The sequence below is a fragment of the Citrus sinensis genome, chromosome 9 (assembly GCF_022201045.2).
Source record: "Citrus sinensis cultivar Valencia sweet orange chromosome 9, DVS_A1.0, whole genome shotgun sequence".
NCBI classification, from domain to species: domain Eukaryota; kingdom Viridiplantae; phylum Streptophyta; class Magnoliopsida; order Sapindales; family Rutaceae; genus Citrus; species Citrus sinensis.
Window position 1 is genome coordinate 21,845,852 of NC_068564.1, and position 22,621 is coordinate 21,868,472.

The 22,621-nt window shown below is 33.4% G+C and overlaps 2 protein-coding genes across 4 annotated transcripts in view; one reads left to right on the forward strand and one right to left on the reverse strand.

The window, feature by feature from the left end:
- The window catches only part of LOC127899673 (protein DETOXIFICATION 12-like), a 164,397-nt gene that overhangs the window by 31,272 nt on the left and 110,504 nt on the right, over positions 1 to 22,621 (reverse strand). The gene's annotated exons all lie outside the window — the stretch shown is intronic.
- The window catches only part of LOC127899677 (probable glutathione S-transferase), an 89,880-nt gene that overhangs the window by 6,657 nt on the left and 60,602 nt on the right, over positions 1 to 22,621 (forward strand). The window lies entirely within an intron of this gene.

A 22,621-nucleotide genomic window follows, 5' to 3' on the forward strand; every position in this document is an offset into this window, starting at 1 on the left:
TGAATGATCAAACTCTTTTTATGGGTTAACTTCTTTTCATCAAGTTAACACCAGTTGCTACAATAATTTCTATAGCACTGGACAGAATTTAATTTGCATCCTCAGTTGTCGCATATTGGAAGTCTCATACCCGTAAACATCTTAACAATGGCCAGTTGCTATTTTACCTATGGCATGACATTATGAACATCCATTCTCTCCACCCTACAAGGTGAATACTTATGTCTAGTTTATCACAAATCTTAACTTTAAGTATGGCCCTTATGGGATTCAAGATAAACGTAATCTAGGAAACTTAAATTAAGATCAAGTATTACTATAATAATATCCAGTAAGACATGCCCTTTTATGGTCCTATCTTAACTTGAACCATTAAATGGGTGGTCAACCGAAATAACAGTTATAATAATAGCTACTAGAGTAAAATGCTACAGCAATGACATAGCAACTCATAAGAACAGTCAAGAACCCATTAGATTGTTTGTCACTCAAATACAAGCGAGTTTAGTTCATATTCTGAAAGAGATAAACAATCAGCAACATATTGTTCATGAGATACATTAGATCAGTTAGAGAAAGAAGAAAGGTATAAGCCGAGAACGACAAAAAGTGAATCCAAATAACTCTGCTGGATTCTTCAATGATGTTGCAGCTGTTCCCTTGAATTATGATCTTCTTCTTCTTTTTCTCTCCAATTTTTCTAATGATAATTCTTTGCCGCCGTATTATGTGATGCGCGCCTCTTTTTATACTGAAAACTAGGGTAAACAAAAGCCTCGAGCGTGCATGAGTTAAATTAGGAAACTGCAGATCGTAATTACCCCTGTTCCCGGAGCTCTAGTTGTAAACTTCGGTTACATGATGCAGGCAAGTACATGTTATGCATCACTTTGACTATTATTAATCCATCATGTAACTTAATTATAGTGGATTTTTTTATTGTGTGTTTATGCAGCTAATCACCAATGACAAGTTCAAAAGTGCCTATCACAGAGTGTTATCAAAAAAGGAAGGCTCAAGAATTTCAATCGAAAGTTTTTTTATGAACAACAGTTGCTCGAGACAATATGGTCCAATTAAAGAGTTGCTATCCGAAGAAAATCCTCCGCTCTATCCTGAAATTACCTTAAAAGATATTTACAATAACCAATCCTCAATAGAAGGACTATCAGCATTGGAAAAACTCAAGCTGGAAAGGCGCGGTGGTTAATTTAATTGAGGATGTTTTCCAATTTGGTGGATTAGTGATGATAGCTTGTTTGTTGTTTGGAATTGTGACTTCTGTACTTCAATTGAGCCTACAAATAAATGCCAGCTACACATTAAAGTTTGGAATTTTTGAGTCTCTGAGTTTTTTTTTTCCTCTTTAAACATGCCGATATGATACAATAAAAGTTTATTGCATTAATATTACAACAAAAATAACTATATTTCTCACATATTATTTGATAATTTTTATACATTTTCAAGTATATTTGTCACTCTACTAAATATTAGACATGCCTCAAATAAATGACAATTTGTGCATGTATAAAACATATAATGATGTCTTTTTAATTAAGCATTTAGTATAAAAAAAAATTACCTTAGCTTGATTTTCCTAATCAATTGGACCATATTTTGCCTATGATATTATCATCTTCATTTAGATATCTTTGTACTAGCTTAATTTTATTGTTTCTGGATATCATGATGAATGTATCAAGCATCAGTATCTAATAGAAAATGTGAATAGTTGATAACTCAGGTGCTTTTAGCTTCCATTAGTAACACAAAGATTATGATGAGTTGTGGTTTGGGCTTTATTTGTCCAATTATTTCTATTTTCAGTCAGCGGTCTTGTGTGCAACCCTTTTCTTGTTATCCAACATTTGGAAAAGATTATCCAACATTTGGCATTTGATATGATCCACAATATTTGACTTTTAGGCTCTCAAACAATTCAACTATATGATATGCAGATGCTACGACGGCTTGAATTTGGTACTCGTAAGACAAGTTAAAGTTGAAACCGAGTCCCTCTCCAACCAAATAACATTCCAACCTTTTCAAAGCCGCAAGCTCATTAGTCTTTAAAATAACATATATTTTAGTAGGTTGAAATAATCTCACACTATATAAATTTGTAATTTCAACTTTCAAACTAGTTGTTTTTCTTTATATGGTGGCTTCATAAACGTGAACCCCATCCCATAACCCCAGAAAATAACTAATACTCTCTAATCCTGAAATAATTACCTTAATTACACTTGGCCCCCTAAATCTCAATTTTGTTCCGCTCCTAACTATAGTAATGATTAAGAAGCATATTTAGGATCATAATGTTATGCCATACAATTAGTTCCGACTATTGTTGTTGGAGGCATTAAGGCTATTGTATTATACAGCGTCCAGTAAATTCTTAGAAACTAAATTTGAACTACACAACGTAATAGGAATGATCTTGTTAGCAGTGGGTGACTTTGGAATGGGGCCTCTTTTAGGACCATGTCTTGTCGATCAATTAAGAGCACATGGTGATGAAGGGAGAACAAAAAATCCAAATGAGAAATAAGTAAAGGCTCAAAAAGAAGTATAGCTGCAGCTTGCCTGGTGTTGTAATGTAGTTGCAGCATTCCCTGCAAATAATCTGGAAACATGACGGAGGACTTTGAGGTTCACAATATTGGTTATGGGAGCAGTTTGGCCTTGTTGCTGTTGGGTATTCCCTTTTACCATAGTAAACAATTACCTCTTATTCACGGTTTTGCTATAATCTGTCTTTTTAAAGCTGCCCTGAAGAAAAGGCATCTAAATTTTCCTTCTTTTGCAGATCAATTCTCCTGTAATGATGATGAAAATGAATTACCCTTGTCACCTAGAATCAAATTACTAAGGTACATACTTAAAGAGTATATACCAACATCCCATGGTTTGAAAAAATTGTCAGGTAGACCTCTTATTTTTAGAAATTATCACATAGACAATACTGATCTCCAAGGTTTGTTTTTATATATGTTTTGAAGAAAGAGTTCACATGACTATTTTACCAAACAACTATGTTTCGTTATCTTTTTTCCTAAAAAAATGACCAATAAATTAATTCTTTGAATTGCAAATAGATAGACAAAGCAGCAATTATAGACCCACGAAGTACACTTGGTCCTGAAGAGCAAGAAGATGTAGAAGAACTGTTACAGAGTATGATAATTACAGTACGGATGAGGACCATACATGAGTGCTCTTGCTAACGTGGAATAATTAGTTAGCCATCTCAGCCTTCTAGCTAACGAACTGTTTAGCACCTATTCCAGTTATAACAAATTATAGTTAAGCATTTCACTTAATATAAATACAAAGGCTATAATCACATTTGTAATGTAATGAACAATTAACATATTCTAAATTCTTCTTCTTTTCTTTCTATCTTTTTCTCCTTAATTTTCTTGCTTTCCAGACATATATATTACAAATTCTATCATGATCTCAGAGCCTACAATGGTCAGTTCTAATCAATTTTCTGGATCCTATAGTTTTATCAATCCTGTTAAGCTAGATCATGATAATTTCATTGTCTGACAAACTCAGGTTTTAACATCCATCAAAGGAAACGATCTGGATAATTTCATTAATGGTGATCAAACTTGTTCGGAGTAATTTCTCACACCAGCTAGCACTGAAGTTGGTCCTCAACTATTACTGAAAATCGAAAGGTCAATCCAGCATACACAGCCTGGATGAAGACAGATCAATTAGTTTTGAGTTGGATGTTGTCATCTATTCAGCAAAATCTACTCGCTACAATCGTTCATTGCTCCATTGCTAAAGAGCTTTTGGATACACTCACAAGTATGTTTACTTTACAATCTCAAGCTAGAATAATGCCTTTAAGATGCATATTCAAACACTCAAAAAAAGATCAATGTCTATGATTGATTACTTTGTTAAAATGAAGAGATTGTCTGACAGTCTGGCTTTAGCTAGAAAATCTGTTGAGTTAAGTGATTTTGTTCAATATATTTTGACTAGACTAGATTCATCTGATTATGAGTCTTTAGTTATCAGTGTGTTAGCTGGAGGTGATACGATCAGTCTTGATGAATTTTACTCTTTACTGCTAAATCAGGAGAATAGAGTTGAACAGACAAGAGGTAAAATTGCTAGTGATGTCACACATAACTTGTTAGCTAATGTAACTCAAAACCATTTTAATCCTTGAAAGAATGCTAGTGGTAATAAGAAATATAATGGTGGATCTTACGGAGGAGCTTATAATTTTAGTTTTAGAGGTTTTATTGGTGGTCTGGGACAATCTGTGATTTTAATTATTTATAATTTTATTTATTTTAATCTTTTTTTAATATTCATTTTCAGCAAAAACAAATTAATTCAATGGACAATCGGCAGGATACAGTGTTGCACGGCAGGATACCCCAACCACCGAAGTTGGCTTTATGAGATACGCCTGTTGGGAAAATATGCTCTTTAAAAGCATAAGTGTTTATTTAATTGTAATAAACAATTTTTCTGATTAATAAAATAAATAAGGTATTTTATTCAAATATCTTAATTACATTAATATTTTGATTAAAGTCCATTTAATCGTATTATATGTATTTATGTGATCACTTTTGAGTGTGAGAAAGTGTATATTTATGAAGGAGAAAATCGTCATTTTACACTTCAAGTTTCACTAACATTCATACTTTTATGTATTTAAGTTCCTTGTGATTTAATTATGTGTATTATATTATAATTAAATATTTTATGTATTTTAGGGGCATCATGGTCATTTCACAATGAACGAGAGATCATACAGCAAAACAGACATCACTTTTGAGATCAGGACAGTCGAAAATCTTAGGAGGAGTTTAAAAGGAAAAATGGAATTGTTCACATGTACGGTACTATTCACAGATACGATACTATCCATGTTACTGTTCATGTCACTATTCACATATACAAAACGATGACGTGGCATTGACTGATGATGTGGTATTGACTGATGAGATGTCACGATTTTATTAGACTAAAATTCTTATGTACTGTTGATCGGTGACGTGGCAGCATGTTAGTGGATCAAAAATAGTGCGTACGGTAAATGCATATACACGAGATTATTTACAACCAAACCACGTGGTCAAACCACGTACTGTTGACCGATGACGTGGCGCAATCTTGAGCGTCCAAAATGTTTTTAATCTGATGGCCATGATTTACTCAGTGTATCTATTAAAAGGGAGGCTCCTCCCTAATTTGGCATTTTTGAATTCATTTTTGAGCCTATTTTCTGTAATTCCTTCTCCATCTTGTATTTTCTATGTATTTTAATAAATTCTCATTTTACCCTTAGTTCAATTATAAGTAGCTAATTTTCTTTCAAGTTTGGGTTGGTGAAGTCTCAACATGTGTCATGGGCTTTATTTAGTAAATTTACTTTCTCTTCTCCTCTAATTATTGTTGATATTTTGACTTTTCGTCGACAAATAATAATAATCTCGTCTGAATACTGCACTGATTTAACCGACTCCCTAGTACAAGGTTATTATTGTTTGCCACAATAAGCCCTTAACACCATATTGATTAGAGTGTGGTTCATGAGGAGTAGAAACCCCCCTCATGATTTAATTGGCATTACTAAGGAATATTTAGCACATTGTGCATGTTAATGCAGATCCAGATACCCAAGTGCTTTATTTCAATAGATTTTGCTTTAATTTATTCCTGCCATTCTAATTTAATGTTTAGAATATTCCAAATCATTTTCACCACAAATCCAACCACCCTCATAGAAAATTAATTTTACACATAATTAAAATCCACTTTCTCGTGGGATCGACACTTGTCACCATTAATCTATTCTACAATATATTCGTGCACTTGCGAGTTCAATAAATTTGCACAAGAATCACCATGTGGATTACAGAAGACATAAATACAAGTTATCTTATGATTAAATAAATTTAATTCGCAGTTGATAAATAAAGTTGGGCACTTTATTTAGGTATAGACTGTAATGAATTCATTGAATGATTTGTCTTATTCATGTATGAATTTATTGATGTAGTAAGACTACATTGAACAAGATAACATATGAGATTTAATTAACTTTGTAATTACTGTCAGACTTATTAAATCTCATAGACATGGATTTTACTGCAATCTTAATCTTGAGTTAATTATGATTTCATGATTATAATTGTTATTTCATTTGAATTACCAATGGGCACGACACATAATTGTAGTCAAGATTATCCGGTATCTTGATGAGACCAATTATGAGTATTGGAGTTATAGATTGACAATATAGAATTTGTACAATACATCTCTTGATGGGTTTTCGGCACTTGATCATAGAATTCTTTGGTCAGAGTGTGTCGACATATTTAGTATGTTGAAAATGATCATTAGAGAAAACCAGTAAGAATCAAGGAACAAGATGTAGTTAAATTGATTGGACAGTTGAGATATCAATTTAATTAATGATGTGGTACAAAGGATTGTGCAGTAAAGAAATCAATATTGTTTGGGATGAATTATTATTCAAGCATACAATTGTGGAGGTCAGTTCCAATCTTTTAGTGGAGTAGATTTAGAATTAAATAATTGGGCTAGTTTGATTACATGCCTAATTATTGTAGCCACTATTGTATGTTCTCAAATGATCTTTGGGTTAGCTCATTTAATTGACTGCGCCGCTACTGGATTAATAAGTAAGATAACTAGCTATTTGGGTTAAAAGCCTAAATATATTATTTAGTGGGAGGCTCCATGTAATATGCTTATGTGTAAGGGGCCTTGTGTTAATAGAATTAAAAAATAAAAAATATAGAGCTTAGGATTTCCACTAGATAAGATATAAAAGGACTTATTTTCTCTTGAAAAGATATAAGGCCACATTATACAGATAAGAGAAAAAGAATTTTTCTCTTTAATCTTGAGAGAAAAATTTTCTCATACTAGTTGCTATTGGTAGTGATAAAAGCACCCACACGTCAAGTGCAGATCAAACCTGAGTCATAATCTAGAAAATCATTGGTGATAATTCGTGATCTAACAAGCGTGGTGGTGACAGATTGTGATCTAACAGGTGTGGTGGTGACAAATCGTGATATGGGAGCCTAGTTTCACTTCAGTAGAAAAAGCAAAGATTGTTCATTTTCTCATATTTTCAAGGTATAATTTCTAAATTATGAATTCTTATATATTGTATGAAATCGACTCTAAAAAGTTTTTTTTTTTAAAAAAAAAAATTGATTTTTCTCCAACAACGTCAATTGCTAATTCACTCTGTTTGAACTTTTGTCTGAAGCTTTAGGGTTTGGCCCCAGTTACCTGAAAGACACAGGTTCTGTAGAGGAAATGACTATTAGGAATAGTCACTACCCAGAAAGCCCTCATCCGAAATTGACAATTGGCCTAACAATACGTTCTGACCCTGGATTTGTCACTATGCTCATACAAGATCGAATTGTGGCCTCCAAGTCTTTTGTGAAGATCAATGGTTTGATATTACCCCAGTTTCCGGGGCTCTAGTTGTAAACTTAGGCTACATGATGCAGGCAAGTAGATGTTATGCACAACTTTGACTATTATGAATCCATCATATAACTTAATTATAGTGTTCTTTTATATGTTTATGCAGCTGATTACCAGTGTCGCGTTCAAGAGTGCCTATCACAGAGTGTTGTCAAGAAGGCGAGGCTCAACGATTTCAATTGGAAGTTTTTTATATGAATAACAGTTGCTCGAGACAATATGGTCCAATTAAATAGTTGCTATCCGAAAAAAATCATCCGCACTATCCCCATGTTACTCCAACAGACGTTTACAATAACCAATCCTCAATAGGGAAGAATGAAGGACTCTCAGCGTTGGAAAAAGTTAAGCTATCAAGTCGCTGTGGTTAATTAATTATTTGGGACATTTTCCAATTTGGCGGCTTGCAGAATAACTTAGTGATATACTTTGTTGATTCGAGTTGCGAATTTTTATTCTTGTACCATGATTTGGTGCAAAAATTCTGGGGATAAGATAGTGAAGATGCAATATGTTCATATATACATATGAACATATTGCATCTTTCAAACCCAACTCTTAAATTCACCCTATAGTTTCAACAAACAATAAGGTAGTTTTGATCATTTTCTCTACTTAAAATCAAGTAGAAAGCCAACCCCTAATTTCATAGGGGTGGAGAAAATGCACTATATTTACTAGGTGTTGAAAATTTTCAAACCCAACTCTTGAATTCATCCTATTACTTTTTATGGTGTAATTAGGATCCTATACAAATAATTATTTTTATTAACAATGAAGTTTCAGGGATAGTTATTATTTGTAATTTTGTATTCTATTTTTAGTTGTTTCAATTAAATTATTTTTTAATTATTTTAATTTCATATTGATATTTCAAAGACAGAAAATGGGTCTTCGAGATAAGTCCAACTCACCCAACTAGCACTATACATGGGTTTGGATGAGTTGATTTCCAACCCGACTAGTGCCTAAACTTAATTTTTTATGTTCATAAATGCTTATACAAATAGATATGACACATTATGATTTGTTGATTGAAAATATAAATTAGAAATAATTTATGTGGCCAGATGACTTTTTTTTTATTCAATTGATTATAAAAAAGTAAGAAAAATGACATGTACACCCTTGAAAATTTGAAAAATGATTATGTACACTCTATTTTTCAGTAAGAGACACCAAAACTCCCTTTTAATTAAAATATTATTTTTAATATTTTATAATAAATAGAAGTATAATATTAAAATAAATGTAACAATATATACATTTTAAAATAATTTCAATATTTTTAAAATATTTTAATACTTTACAACATTAAATTATATTAAACTAAATTTCAAAATAAATCGAAAGATAATATTAAAATTTAAAATTTAAATTATTTTCAATATTATATAAAATAGTTTTAATATTATTAGTACATGACATGTATTTTATTAAATTTAAAATCTATCTAACCTAAAGATTTATTTACAATTTTTATAATAAGTAAAAATATATTATTAAAATAAATATACTAATTTATCTTTTAAAAATTATTTACATATTAAGAAATGTTCTAATATTATTAGTCTACTAGAAATTTCTAATATTATTAGTCTACTAGACATATTAAACTATTTAAATTTTATTTATATTTATTAAAATGTTTAAATTCAATATTTTTTGTTATTATCTATTAAGAATACTATAGTCAAAAAGTGTCTTGATGTTCTGTATTGAAAACTCAAAGTATATATGACCATTTTTTAAAATCTTAAGGATGTTCACATCCTTTTTTCAAAAAAATATCACATAAGTTCGTACAACATTGTTTATCTAAAAGTGTTTCTACTTAATCATTACTCATTTCCTAAATGTATTACATGCTGAAAAAGAAATACATGTATAAATAACTTCAATAGAAAATTGTCAGTCTTCGTAACCATTACAAAGAGAAAGAACTTAGCAAACCTCCCAAAATTAAAGCATAAATCTTGTTTGAAAAAAGAAAGGGATTATATACTCAATGAGGATCATTCATGGTACAGTGTAATTATGACCGTCTCATCATACGTGTTTCATACCACCTAAAATTATTGAGCTGTACAGTAAGTCATTATTTTGTGACTAAAGGATCCAGCTACGGTGCAAGGGGTGCACCATGCCCCTCTTTTTGTCTTTATGTACTGCCACCATTGGATCTAACACAAATGTAGTTTCAAGGTTATGGATGTGTTTATTTAGTTATTAATAATGCAATCCCTATTGTTTAGTGAAAATTTAGAAAACTCAAAGTTTATAAAATTTTACACCAACTTCTTTTTCTTTGAATACTCTTAGTAATAATCATTAATCATCATTGTATTACAGTACTTACTCTCACAAGTTATAATTAAGACATCAAACATGCAAGATGCATCAACAAAGACAACAAAAACTAAGATAGGTTTTGAATTTTTATTAAGGTTCTCACTTTTGGTCATTTACGAATTTTTTTTTTTAAATAAACCTATTGACATAACAAAGAGAAGGTTTACTTATAAAAATAATAACAATAAACCAATTATTAGAAAGCCTTAGGTTAGATTATTCAAAGAGAAAATGAAAAGACATACGGGGGAGAAAGGGGAAGAATACATATAATAAAAGATAAAAAAATCAATTTACTTACATGTTAATTTCATTGTAGATGATAAATAGTGTGCGTAAAAAAATTACATCTATGTAATTTTTTTATATAAAAACTTCAATTCATTATTACTTCTTACTTGTGTATTATAGAGCAAATGAATCCTAAGGTGATAAAGAAATAGCTTGCCAACTTTTTTCTTATTGCTTGCAATTGGTTGATTACAGGTTTAATTGAAAATGGAAAAAATTGGAAGATTGTAAAGGTGAGGGGTGAAAGAAAGAGGAAAAAGAAATTACTTTAATAAACTGTAAATACAGAAGAAAGTAAGGGGTGCTGTCAAAAAGAGGGGTACGGTGCACCTGTTGGACCGTAGCTGACTAGCTGGATTAAAGTTACAAGAAAAAAAAGAAGACTTATGTGACCAAATGGTGGTCTTGATGTGACCAATAGGTGGTCTTGAAGTGCGACTTATTATTTTTTAATTTGAATAAACTACCTAAAAGACTTTGGCATAATTACAAAATCTTCATCGTCTCGGGATTCACAACTCACAAGTAGAAGTCTTTGCAGATAAAAGCAGTTTCAGAAACTACAATGTTTCCATTTTCTCAGCTGTTGAAGCTTCAAAACAGGTTCATAACTTGGGTACGATATTACGTCTGCTTTTGTAAGGCTGCTGCATTTCTGTCAGGTAATTTTGCATGTGGGGCCTTAGGTAATCCTATCTTTTAAAAATGTATTTATTCAGAACATAAACTTGTATACATATATATATATATGAGGGTCTTTATTTTTTTTAATGGAGACACACTAGTAAATTGTATAGTTTAATAGAATTAATTTTCAATGCACTACAAAATCATGTAATTTATTTATTTGTACTAATTCTGTTAAACCATACAATTTAATACATGTACATATATTTGTTTTGTATTTTACTAACATCATTACTTTAACAACATGATGATGTATGTATGTATATGTATGTGTGTATGTATTAAGAGCTCATGAACTTTGAGATTCCTAAATAGATAATCCCCTAGAATAATTTCAGTTAAGAGAGGTGTACTTAAGATCTTTGATTAGGTTGGGCTAAATTATAAAAACATGACAATAGTTCTCTCACGTTGTTCTTGCAGTCCTCATGTGTAAGCTTTTTTTAGTGAGCACGAACATTTTTTCTAATGATTATTTTGATTCCAGGTTTGTTGATAAGCCGCAAACTCGTAGACTGGGCTATAGTGGGTGTCTTGATAACTTACTTCTCCGACTCCGAATATTCAAAAGTATTCACACTTCAGAAAGCTGCAATATTTACGAGTGTTCAGGATGTAATATTAGCAACTCTTACGATTGTTGCCGCCTGGATTTCGTGTTATGCCATTCGTCCTCTCAGAATCCTCATTTTTTCAACTGTCTCCTACATCCTTGTAAGTTAATATGTTTTGAATTTGCTAAACTTCTAAACAGAGACGAAATTAAAACATATGTCTATCATTGCAAGCAATATATATATTCAGGGGCGGACCCAGGACTTTATAGTAATTTGAGCTAAATTAAAAATTTATTATTTTGCAGTAAATGTTAAATTTCACAGCATGTAAAAAAAAAAAAAATATATATATATATATATATATATATATATATATATATACACATACCTAATAAGAGGATATTAGGAGCTTTACCCTTATAAAAATAATGCTAGAGATCTCAATAGTTAAATTACAATTGATGTGACATTAATTCATTTTGGCTCCACTTTGATTATAATAATGATTAAGAAAAGCATTTCTAGGATCATAATGTCATGCTATAGAATTAGTTCCAACAATTTTCGTTTCAGGCATTGGGGCTATTGTTCTGTACAGCGTCCAGAGAATTTTCAGAAACCAACTTTGAGCTACTCAACATGATAGGAATTATCCTGTTAGCAGTGGGTGAAGTTGGAGCGGCGCTTCTTTTGGGACCATTTCTTGCCGATCAATTAAGAGAACATGGTAAAGGAGGGAGAACAGAAAATTCAAATGAGGATCAAGTAATGGCTCAGAAAAGAGTGTGGTGGCGGTTTGCCTGGTGCTGTGGTGCAGCTGCGGCATTCTATGCAAATAATATTAAGACATGGAAGAAGACTTTCATGTTCACATTGTTGTTTATGGGGGGCAGTTTGATCCTCTTGTTGTTGGGTATTCCCTTTTATCATAGTAGACAAATACCTCCTATTGACCGTTTTGCTATAATCCGCGTTATTAAAACCTCCCTGAAGAAAAAGCATCTCAATTATCCTCTTTCTCCGGAGCTGTTCTTCAGTAATGATGAGGGAAACGTATTACACTTGTCACCCAGAATCAAATTACTCAGGTATATGCCTAACATGTATACACCCACACCCGGCCGTGGTCTGGCAAAATTGTCGGGGAGACCCTCTTATTTTTATTAATAATTATATAAACCTCTTTATGGACACATTAATACCCTTATGTGTTCGGGAATAGTCACACCGACCTCCAAGATTTGTCCAAAAGGGCGTATTTATAAACGCGTCTGTGTGATCATTTTGCCAAACCATGAGCTGTCGCTTTCTATTTTCCTAAAAAATTACCAATAAATTAATTCTTTGAATTGCAGATGGATAGACAAAGCGGCAATTATAGAGACATCAAGTACTTCTAACGAACAAGAAGAGGCAGGCACACTTTGCACTGTGGCCCAGGTCAGGGAGTCAAAATCTCTTCTTAAATTGTTGCCATTGTGGTCTAGCTTCATTGTGTTTGGATTGGTTCTGTCAGCAGGAAATACATTTTTTCCTGAGCAGGGAGCCAACATGATTTCTGAAAGATACTTAATCTTTCTACGAACTTTTAAAGGGATAATTCGTGCAACGATCTCTTATCTGTCAAAAAATTTAATTTCCAATTTTGTTCCAAAAACTAAAAAGAGACAAGCTCAAGTGTTGAGAACATTCATTGGAATGGTGATGACTACAGTTTGCTGTGTAGTGGCATGGCAGGTTGAGGTTCGCAGGTTGGAAAAGCTCAAACAATTGGAAAATATGAGCATGTTTTGGCTTGTTCCACAATTCTGTCTATTAGGTCTTATGGAAGGGCTTGCTTGGTATGGATGTGATGAATCTCGAGCTCTCATTTTCCTGAACGGATGGAGTACCATGTATCAGCAATAAGTTATTTTTTCGTCGGAATTGGAAGCATTTTTAACATCTTTTTCATTTTGGCAAACAAAGGCGAGTTTGCTGAAACCTTGGATTATAGTAGGATTGACAAGTACTATAAGAGTTTAACAGTTATTAGTGCTGTGAACGTGTGCTACAATTTTCTCTTGTCGATCCTCTACATAGGGAGTGATCAGAGCGTAGATAATGAGGGACTACAGACAAACAATACTATAGGGAGCGATCAGATCGTAGATAATGAGGGACTACAGACAAACAATACTATAGGGAGCGATCAGATCGTAGATAATGAGGGACTACAGACAAACGATACTACAGATGCCGATGCCATCTAAATCATCTTATTTAGCTGCCTTGTTATAAAATTGGAGCTCGGATAGAGGGAGGCTGCTGAACATGAATTCTATTTTCAAGCGACAGTTTCACTTTAGAAAGCATTGCATGTACGCATTAGATTCCATGTAGGTAGTTTAGTATTGTTAAGGCTTTATAAGGCTAGTGCTCTTGAATATATCTCTTCTCGGTAACAAGGAAGTATTATTATAATTTTGATGTTGCTTTGATATATAAATCCAGGATCAAACATCTCCGCAGTTATGTCCTTGCTGAATTTTCTATTTTAATTTTTATGGAGAAAAGCATTCTTTTTCTTGATTGATTAGGGAAGGAGTCAAAATTAAAAATATAAGTGGCCAAATTTATTAAAGTTAAAATACGCACTATTATTAACTTATGATATACTTAATTAGACTAAAAAAAAATCTGCCCCAACGCCAACAGAAACAATTGTAAAATAGATCTTTTTTATGTGCATACTGGAAAAACATCAATTAACATGATAAAACATGTATATTTTGCAGTTATTTTTGTTAACATTAGGTTAACCTTTAATCCCTTTATCATTTATTTAAATTTTTATTTCACCATTAAAGCTTTCTTTTCATTTAAGATCTAGCTTTTAAGCCACACTATAAGTCCATAATAATATTTACAAATGGAGAAGGTGAAACGTTAACTATCAAACAACAATGTAGTGTAGCTAATTGAAATTTTATCCACATAAATATTAAATAATGCAGAATTGACTATTATTGATAATTTATTATTGTGATGTGCCACCCAGTAATTGGTGGTCCCCGGAATTGACTATTATTGATAATTTATAATTAATTTAATCAAGATAAATAACGCAGGATCAAATTTTACAAATTTCCACATCTTCATGCTATCGTTATATTTAGGGATGGCAATGGGCACCGCCCGCAGCGAGTTTGCCATTACCAAACCCAAACCCGCACAAAATTTAAATTACCAAACCCACCCGCAACCCGCAGCGGGTTTTAATTTTTTTAAAAAAACCCACCCGCAGCGGGTTTTAACAATTACCAAACCCGCAATGGTATCCGGTGGATTTTTTGCGGGTTTCCGTATTTAAAATCACAAATATTTAATATATAAATTTATAATAATAACCTCAAGTTCCATATAGCATATTCAATTTTATATTTAAACAATGTAAATGAAAAATTAAAATTTCCACATCAATTCAACACAAATTCTCAAATTTAAGTATAAATTATACAAATCTATTTAAAAAACACAAACTAATATCTAAAAATAATAATTACATTTCATATTATCATTTAAAACAAGATCAAAGAGAATATATTTATTTTATTCACCACCATAAGCACCCATCTAACACAATGCCTAAAATAATAATTAAGATTAATATTTTCAAATACTAATTCGAAGGGAAATGACTTTAGTTTTCTTTAGGTTATGACTTTAGAATAAGAGATGAGCCATATACACACATACACAACTTTGAGCCTTTGGCTATTTGGTAATTTGATTAATTACATTATTTTCTTTATATATTTTTATATTTAAATTAAATTAAAAATATTTGAAAAAAATTATTGCGGGTTTGGTGGATATCCATGCGGGTATCCACCGGGTATAAGGTTAATACCAAACCCACCCGCATCCATATGCGGGTTTTAATTTATAATAATAAACCCGCCCGCAACGGATAAAATTACCCGCAACGGGCGGGTTTTGACGGGTGGGTTTGGGCGGGTTTGCGGGTTTGCGGGTACAATTGCCATCCCTAGTTATATTTCAACATGTTGCACGTGGCAAGCTAGGAATCATATTCATATAAACGGCATATACCAAAAGCAATCACCCGCAAGTCAGCATTTGTACTTCATAATTCACCAGGTAAAAGACAATTCACCAAGCAATGGGAAGCATTACTTGTGACAGAGTTAGCGAGTTGAAAGCTTTTGATGACACGAAAGCTGGTGTTAAGGGACTCGTAGATGCTGGGATCACAACCATTCCACAGATCATCATTCAAGATCATCACACTAAACATAAGTTTGATGATAAGCCAATCTGCAGGGACCCCAAAATCAGCATCCCTATCATAGACCTTCAAAGAATACACAAGGATTCAAGTTTGCGTTCTTAGGTAATTGACCAAATTAGAAGTGCTTGTGAGAAGTGGGGTTTCTTTCAAGTGATCAATCATGGAATCCCAACAAGCATTTTGGATCAGGCCATTGATGGGATCCGTAGTTTTTTTTCAACAAGATGTTGAGGTTAAGCAGAAATATTGTTCTCGTGATTACTCCAAAAAAATTAAATATTGTTCAAATTTAAATTTGTATAGTGCACCAACCCTCTTTTGGAAAGTGAAAGAAAGTTAAAGGCTGTTTGTTTCAAGAGAAAATTTACAGAGGAAAAATCAAAGTTCTTATTTCTTAAGTCTTTTTCGTTACATACCAACTGAACTTCTACAGCTTATATACTTGAGGATATTTACATACACATGCTAAAGAAACTAGTAACAAACATTAACAACTTATGCTGACTTGTTAATTCCCGTAACTAATTCTGCTGATCTGGCACTGATGAGCTGGTACTATTGACTTGCTTCACTGACTAAGACTGAGAACTTCTTTGCCTTCATGTTCTTCATAAACTCAGCACAATGAGCTTCCTTAAGAGCCCCCCTCAAACTCAAGGGGCAAGGCTGCACATTGAGTTTGTTCCTTAGATAGTTGAAGTGAACAAAAGAGAGAGGCTTGGTCATGATATCAGCTATCTGTTCTTCACTAGGAATGTACTGAATTGTCAGCTCCCCTGCAATCACTTTATTTCTGATGAAATGAATGTCAAGCTTGATATGTTTTGTTCGTGAATGAAAGACAAGATTGCGAACTAATTCAGTGGCACTAATGTTGTCACACCAAATGGTAGGAATTTCTGTGCAACACAAATCAATCTAAGAAAATAAGGATTGTAACCAGCTTATCTCTGCACTAGCTGAAGCTAAGGCTCTATATTCACTTTCAGCACTTGATCGAGCAATGACTGACTGCTTCTTAGATGATCAGGATATCAGATTGTTCCCTAAGTAAACACAATAAGAACCAACAGATTTTCTATCATCAAGATCACAAGCCCAATCTGCATCACTGAACCCTGTAATCTTCATCTCTCCATGTTGAACAAACTTGAGTCCAAAATCTTGAGTAGATTTTAAATATCTAAGAACTCTTTTACAAGCTAGAATGTGTTGCATTGTAGGAGCACCTTGAGTTTCCTTTTGTAGCTTAAGACCAGTGCTCATGGGTGTGTCAGTACCTTTGCACTTAAGAAGCTGTACTTTGGATAGCAGGTCTCGTATGTATTTCCTTTGTGACAAATATATACAGCCTGCATCATACAACACTTCTATGCCCAGAAAATAAAACAACTTGCCCAGATCCTTTAATGCAAAAACTTTACTGAACTCAGCTATAAAGGATTCTAATTCTGCACTGTTTGGCCCTGTAACTAGAATGTCATCTACATAAATCAATACCATTATCATGACTGAGCTTGTTTTCTTTATGAACAGAGAAGGATCAGCTCTTGAGTTTACAAAATTCCACTACAGTAAACAACTCTTCAGCTTCTCATACCAAGCTCTTGGAGCTTGTTTAAGACCATAGAGTGACTTATGAAGCTGACACACAAAATCTTTCTTCTTATTATCAACAAAGCCTGCTGGTTGATCCATGAATACCTTTTCTGTCAACTCTCCATTAAGAAAAGCATTATTTACATCTACCTGTCTTATATGCCATTTGTTCATAACAGCTAAACTGATTACCACTCTGACAGTAGCTGATTTCACCACTGGGCTGAATGTTTCAAAATAGTTGACCCCTTCAATTTATTGAAATCCCTTAGCTACTAATCTGGCTTTGTACTTGGCTAAGCTTCCATCTGAATTATATTTAACTCTATACACCCATTTGTTACCAACAAACTTCTGACCATCTAACCTTGGAACCAGAGACCATGTATTGTTCTGGAGTAAAGCATTGTATTCTTCTTTCATGGCTTCAAGCCATTTAGAATCCTGCATAGCTTCTTCTACAGAATCTGGTTCTTTATGAACAAGTGCTGCACTATAGACTTTAGGTTTGAAGATTCCAGTTTTGCTTCTAGTGGTCATGGAATGTGTGTTTGCTGGTGTAGTGATTTGTTGTGTATTTTCTGGAGCAGAGGTGTGTGGAATGATGTTTGGTAAAATTTGTGATGGAGAGAGTGTATTGGTAGTGAATGATTGAGTAGGCATGGAATGATGAGATTCTGTATGTGGCTCAAATATTTATGGCAAAGGCTGAGAGTTATTGTTATGTGTATGATTCACTGAATGATGAGAACTGCTGCTGGTAGAACTTGCAGAAACAAGATTATAAGAGTGAGTTACTGTCATTTGAATTAGAAGGTATTGGCAAAGTGGATAGATGATACACTTGTTGAGGAGTAAATGACAGAGGTTGACATGAATTATTTGAAGTGAAAACAGAATCTGATGAGTAAGGAAAGGAATGCTCATCAAATATGACATGTCTAGCTATATAGACCTGACCAGATGGATGCAAACATTTATACCCTTTATGAGAAGGACTGTAACCGATAAAGACACACTTGTTAGAATGATAGGCAAACTTATGCTTATTATAATCTCTCAGGTAAGGATAGCATGCACGACCAAACCACTTGAGCATTTTGTAATCTGGCTTATGATTGAAGAGCTTTTCATAGGGAGTAAGAAATTTCAAAGTTGCAAAAGGCAACCTATTGATATGATAGACTGAGGTTTGGAAAGCTTCCCACTAAAAGTTTAAGGGTAATTTAGCTTGAGCTAGAAGTGTAAGTCCTAACTCAACAAAGTGTCTATGCTTTCTCTCAACTACCCCATTTTGATGATGTGTGTATGGACAAAAGTGTCTGAAAATAATTCCATTTTGGTTCAAAAATTCAGTGAATGCTCGATATTCTCCCCCCCAGTCAGATTGTAACTTTTTAATGGAACACTGGAATTGTTTTTCAACTTGCAGTTTGAAGAGTTTGAAAATTTGTAAGGCTTCTGATTTCAGTTTCAGTGGATAGATCCAGGTGTACCTACTGAAATCATCAACAAAGCCGATGTAATAAACATAACCAGATCTGGAAGAAAAAGGGGAAGGACCCCACAAATCAGTGTGAATAAGTTCAAGTATGTGGGAAGTTTTGGTTTCAGTTGCAGGGAAGTGTAGCCTATGAACCTTACCCATTTGACATGCCTCATATATTTACTGTGGAGCTTGTTTAATAATAGAAGTAGAGATATTGACAGACTGATCATTCTTAAGTAAATGCACTAGTACATCATAATGAGGATGACCAAATCGTCTATGAAACAAGTTGACTTTATTAACTAATTCATTACAAGGAAAGAAAGAATTGACAGCAGTTTAATAACAAGCTACAGACTTTGAATCTTTATTATGGACATCAGTTATAACAGGAAATTGAATATGACATATAGAAAGCATAGACAGAGGCTTGTTTGAAGAAATTTGACTCAAGAAAGAGGAAGGAGATGACTGAGATGATTATAACAGCAACTTGTATAATCCTTTTTTAGCAAGACCTTTCAGAAGTACTTGTCCCTTCAGTGAATTCTTTATATAACACACATTACCAACAAATTCAATGGAAAGGTTATTATCAGTGGTTAGCTTAGATATACTTATTAAGTTCTTAGTAATAGAAGGAACTAATAAGATATCCTTAAGTGCTATAGGTGTGTGTTTGTGGGCAGCATTAAGACTTTTATAGCTAAAGCAAGCATCACCAATATGAGTAATAATCAAACCTTGTCCATTGTCAATGGTCAGCTGGTCTGCACCTCTGAACTCTTCTCTCACATGCATGTTTCCCATGTTATTTGTAATGTGATGTGTGGCCCCACTATCAAGATACCACCCTTCATCTGATGAGCCTTCAAGGTTAGCAACATAAGCTTCAGGGAAAGTAAAAGCTTCAGATTGATAAGAAGAGACAGGTGAGTAATTCACTGGTTGATAGCTGGAGTTAATATCTGCAACTCCATAAGAATCTTCCTCTGTTGACTGTTGATAAGGAAATGACTCAAAATTAGCCATATAAGCAGCCTTTGATCCCATCATTTTACCTATGCCAAAATTCTTAGGAAGGTAATTATCACCATATCGATACTAGCAAGCATCAGCAGTGTGACCTTGCTTATGACATATTTGGCATATAGGTGTCAGTTCATTATGTTCACCAGTAGAATTGTTTTGATTATGTGCAGGAGAAAACATATTTCTGATGTGTGGTGGTCTGTGAAAATGTTGAAACTGATTTCTGCCAAAACTTGCAACAGCATTTCCTCTACCAAAACCATCATTACCAGCTGGAAAACCTCTAGAATAAGAAGTAGAGAACATACCACGACCAAAATACTAACATCTTCCTCCATATTGACCATTAGAAGCATTAACAAAATTATTTCTCCTAGGAAAACCTCTCATATGCGAAGAATTTGCATAATTTGCATTCACCATACTATAGTTGGCATTAAACATAGCTTGTGGATTCTGATTCTGTTCTAATCGGGCTTCATATGTCAACAACAGTGCATACGCATTATCAAAGTTCATTTTATTAGCTGTGATTATGGAAGCCAGATCCAAATAACCATATCCTAATCCATTAAGAGTCCTTATCAACAGATCTTTTTCAGTTATATTATCACCAGCACAAGCAAGCTTATTCACAAGAGTTTTCATTTTTTAGCAATATTCTTCAACTGACATTGATTCTTTTCTCAAAGTGTCCAATTCATATCTAAGTTGCATTATTTTTGCTTCGGATTGAACTCCAAATTATTTTTCAATGGATCTCCAAACATCGAAGGAAGTATCATAATTGAGAACTGAGCTTAGAATACCTTCACTTATTGTTGAAAGAAGCCAGCTAAGCAAAGTCTGATCCTAAGCTCTCCAATTAACATAAGCTGGATTCTCAATCTTCTCCACAAATCCGTCAGCTCTTGATTGAGATAGATACTATTCTCGAATATTCTGACCTTATGAGATTAATCCTTCAAGTCGATTTCCTCTGATTGACGTCAGTACTTGTTTGCGCCAAAGAAGAAAATTCGATCGATCGATCGAGTTTTACAGTCGCAGCAAAAGTAAATGAAGTTTGCGTAGATTGAAATTGATTGTTTGTTGAATGAACTTGATTAGTTGTACTGGAACTAGCCATGGTTGGCTCTGATACCATGAAAGAAAGTTAAAGGCTGTTTGATTCAAGAGAAAATTTACAGAGGAAAAATCAAAGTTCTTATTTCTTAATTCTTTTTTGTTACATACCAACTGAACTTCTACAGCTTATATACTTGAAGATATTTACATACACATGCTAAAGAAACTAGTAACAAACATTAACAACTTATGCTGACTTGTTAATTCTCGTAACTAATTCTGCTGATCTGGTACTGATGAGCTGGCACTATTGACTTGCTTCACTGACTAAGACTGAGAACTTCTTTGCCTTCATGTTCTTCATAAACTCAGCACAATGAGCTTCCTTAACAGAAAGATACTTTGAGTTGTGTTATGGGTCGCGATTTTTCAAATCCTGAAGATTTGCCTGAAGCTTGCAGGTATGTGGACGATGACCAATAGATTTTATTTCTTTTACAGTGGATAACACTTGCATCTTTCTTAGAACTTTTTGCATCACTTGGGTTCCTAATAAGTTTTTATTACTCTCATTTCATCTAGTTGTTAACCCAATAAAAAAATAATTTCTAAAAGTCAAAATGTCATTCTCCCTTTCTTTTAGTAGTGATTATTTTTTGTCTTTATTAATTTGCAGAGAGATAATGATCACATACAACAACCTAATGTGGAAAACAGGGGACACTCTGTTTGAACTTCTATCCGAAGCTTTAGGGCTTAACCCCAATTACCTGAAAGACATAGGTTGTGTAGAGGAAATGACTATTGGGAATGGTTATTACCCTGAATGCCCTCAACCAGAATTGTCCATCGGCATAGCAACACATTCTGACCCTGGATTTGTCATTGTGCTCATACAAGATCAAATTGGCGGCCTCCAAGTCTTTCACGAAGATCAATGGTTTGACATTGCCCCTGTTCCGGGAACTCTAGTTGTAAACTTAGGCTACATGATGCAGGCAAGTGTGTGTTAGATAACTTATTAAGAAATACTATCCATCAAATTGAAATTTCTCAAGTGGGACGTTCGCACTAAATTTTGTGCGGAAACATTCTTTCACAATACTGTGAAAGAATCGTCCTTACAAAATTTCATGTGAACGTCAACACCCAAGCATGAATCTCTATGAGATAACTTAATTATGGTTTATATGAAGTGTGTCATTTTGCAGCTGATTACCAACGATAAGTTCAAGAGTGCCTATTATAGAGTGTTATCAAATAAGGAAGGCTCCAGAATTTCAATCGGAAGTTTTTTCATGAATAATAGTTGCTCGAGACGATATGGTCCAATTAAAGAGTTGCTATCAAAAGAAAATCCTCCGCTCTACCCTGAAATTACTCTAAAAGATATTTACATTAACCAAACCTCGAAGAATAATGAACTCTCAGCATTGGATAAGCTTAAGCTGGCAAGTCGCAGTTGATAATTAATTACTTGGCAGTACTTTTCCAATTTGGTGGCTTTCAGAAAAAATTAGTAATGATGGTCATTGTTTGTTGCTTGGAATTATGACGTTCGTACTTATATTGAGCCTCGAGTGTGCAAGTGTTGCTTGTCATGCTTTTTCCACTTTGTGTACTATTAAGAATAAATCCAAGTGCATTCGTATTGATTGTTAGGGTGATGTTAAATATTATACATAGATACATGTTTTGACCGGATTTTCTCTAGGATTTGATTTGAATCATTTA